We start from the raw sequence: 2,945 nt of genomic DNA, 5'->3' as shown, positions 1-2,945 counted from the left end.
TTCTGCAGCCTCTTAGGAAAAGGAGGTGGAGGATAGATCTGTTTCTCCCCTGTATTACCCTCAGGAGGAGTGTGTTCCACAGTAGTCTTTCTTGGTTCCACCTCTTCTTTCTTCTGTACTTCTTCTTCAGCCACAACTGTATTTTCTGAAACTTGAGATTTTTCAGGCTCTTCGTCTTGCTGATTTTGGGGGCTTGCGACCTTTCCAGACCTCAAGGTGATGGCGTTCACCTGTTCTTCAACTTCCCTCTTGCCTGGATTTATTTTTGTATCACTAGGAAGCGTTCCTGGTGGTCGATTCAATAAGGTATTATTAATTTGCCCTATTTGGTTCTCCAGAGTCTTGATAGAAATAGCCTGACTCTGGCATATAAGAGCCTGGTTTTTGCACATAAGCCGCAACTCCTCCAATTCATATTTTTCATTCGAAGATAGACACGCACCATGAGTTTGTTATTTTGGTGTAATTTGTTACTGAAAACCAGGAGGGTTGAATAGCTTATTTCCAAACTGCTGGAGTGGCTGTTGCATCGCATTCTGATTGTTGCTCCAGCTGAAGTTAGGATTATTCCAGTTGTCTAGATGATAAGTGTCTGGAACTGGTTGCCGTGATCTCTGAAAGTTGCTCACAAATTGAGCTGAGTCTTTAGATATAGCGCATTGCTCCGTCACATGCGGACCTGCACATAGCTCACAAACACTAATTATCTGTTTAACACCATAGTTAGCCAGATAATCGATCTTCATAGACAATGCCTTTAGTTGAGCAGTGATAGCCGTAGCTGAATCCACTTCAAGAACTACTGCTACCTTGCCCTGAGGATATCTCTGGGTTGGATACTGATATTCATTAGCAGCCATCAGTTCAATTAGATCATAAGCTTCCTCATAGCTCTTTGCCCATAATGCTCCGCCTGATGCTGCATCGAGCATGGGTCTGGACTGTTCTCCCAACCCATTGTAAAAAAAATTGATGATCATCCAATCAGGCATTCCATGATGAAGACACTTCCTAAGCATCTCCTTGTAGAGCTCCCAAGCTTCACATAGCGATTCTCCCGTTTGCTGCATAAATTGAGTAATAACATTCCTGAGTGCAGCTGTCTTCGCCATAGGAAAGAATTTAGTAAGAAACTTCTGAGCAAGATCTTCCCAAGTAGTAATCGAACCACCTGGTAGAGAGTGTAACCAGCTCTTAGCCTTATCCCTTAGAGAGAATGGGAACAGTCTCAGCTTCACAGCATCTTCAGAAACATCGTTGAACTTAAAGGTGCCGCAGATCTTAATGAAATCCCTAATGTGCATATTGGGATCTTCAGTTGGAGAACCCTCAAACTGGATTGAATTCTGCACCCATTGAATTATGCCAGGCTTGATCTCAAAGGTATTAGCTGTGATAGCTGGGCGGACAATGCTAGATTGAATGTCATTGATCTTGGGTTGAGAAAAATCCATCAAGGCTTTCGTTCGTGCTGCTGGATCTCCCATTGTACTGAGTACCTGAAACACAAACAAATAAACCATGAGAGTAAAAGAGTCCGAGTCAGTGAACTTTAACGACCACGATGACAAGCACATAAACTAAAAATTAACACCGAGTCCCCTGCAGCGGCGCCAAAAATTTGTTAGGGCGAAAATATGCGCTAATATTCATGCAAGTATACGCATTCGCAAGTAGTATAATATATAAATCAGATTCGTTCCCACAGAGACTGGTTTAGGTTCAATTCAATTTATGCACCTATGCAATAATGTATGGTTATCGCTCAATGTTAAGACAAATAATAATTTAGGTTTTTATTAAACTAAGAGATTATACTAAATAACATTAACTAAGAGAATTGAGATTGAATTACTATATATGACAAATATGGAATTCTAACTTCATTACTACTTCATTCAAAGTCATTGTTCTTAACCTTAGCATGTGATGGTGATGACACTAATCAGATAACACAAAACTAGTAAATGCCAACTTTCGTTGTACGAATACCCTACTAGTAAGCATCCACAAAAGAGATAGAAGTTGAATAGACACCAATTATGCTTAGTCCTTATATGTCTATAAGAATTGAAAACATAACAGTTTAATGCGCAAGTTATCTATCGTGATTACATATGGCAAGTAAGATGGTTAAAATTACTTACGAATCATGCATAACAAATACATGAACCTATGCTAGCATGGCAAGTTCTAACCCTCTATATTCACTGTCGCTTCAATAGAGATTAACACGCTATCTTATATGTTAGCTATGCACATAAGACGAATAAGCACAACCAATACCAGGATATCAATCAATCACCACACACTAAGGTATCGGTACAAATTAACTATAGAAATCCATTAGTAAATCCGTTAGAACCCCATGATAATGATTAGTCCATAATAGAACTCATCGTCACCATGGGTTCATATGAAAGCATGTTAATAACACAACTATATAAGGCTGAAAAATATACTTAATGAATAGTGAAGTACATCACAAGAGTATTAAGGTTCAAAGCATAGAGAAAACTAGAAAACGCGTCAAATACATAAAATACTTGAGTTCAAGACACCAATTCAAGCTGTTATGAGACGCTCTATATGGTATAAAATACCACTTATCAAAACACTGATCATAAAGTTTGATGCATGAGAACAAAAACTAAGCAAATTTTGAGAAAGAACCTGAAACCATTCCAAGTTCATTTACCAGTTTTGTAAAAGTAGCTTCACATAGTGGTTTTGTGAAGATATCTTCTAGTTGTTGATCTGTTGGAATAAAATACAATTCCACTGTACCTTCCATCACATGTTCCCTTATGAAATGGTACCTAATGCTGATGTGCTTTATCATTGAGTGTTGAACTGAATTTCCTGTCATAGCAATAACACCTTGATTATCACAGTAAATGGGTATTTTTGAAAATTCTAACCCATAGTCCAGTAACTGATTCTTC

At 38.3% G+C, this 2,945-nt stretch overlaps 1 non-coding gene across 1 annotated transcript; it reads left to right on the top strand.

Moving 5' to 3' along the window:
- The first annotated feature begins 990 nt into the window (after positions 1-990).
- LOC141663068 (small nucleolar RNA R71) lies at positions 991-1,097 on the top strand. The gene has a single exon (XR_012551153.1). It is a non-coding gene; the product is annotated as a small nucleolar RNA R71 (small nucleolar RNA).
- The last annotated feature ends 1,848 nt before the right edge of the window (positions 1,098-2,945 follow it).

The sequence above is a fragment of the Apium graveolens genome, chromosome 5 (assembly GCF_009905375.1).
Source record: "Apium graveolens cultivar Ventura chromosome 5, ASM990537v1, whole genome shotgun sequence".
Lineage (NCBI taxonomy): Eukaryota > Viridiplantae > Streptophyta > Magnoliopsida > Apiales > Apiaceae > Apium > Apium graveolens.
Note: the sequence above shows the minus strand (reverse complement) of the source record. Positions and strands in the feature narration are given on the sequence as shown.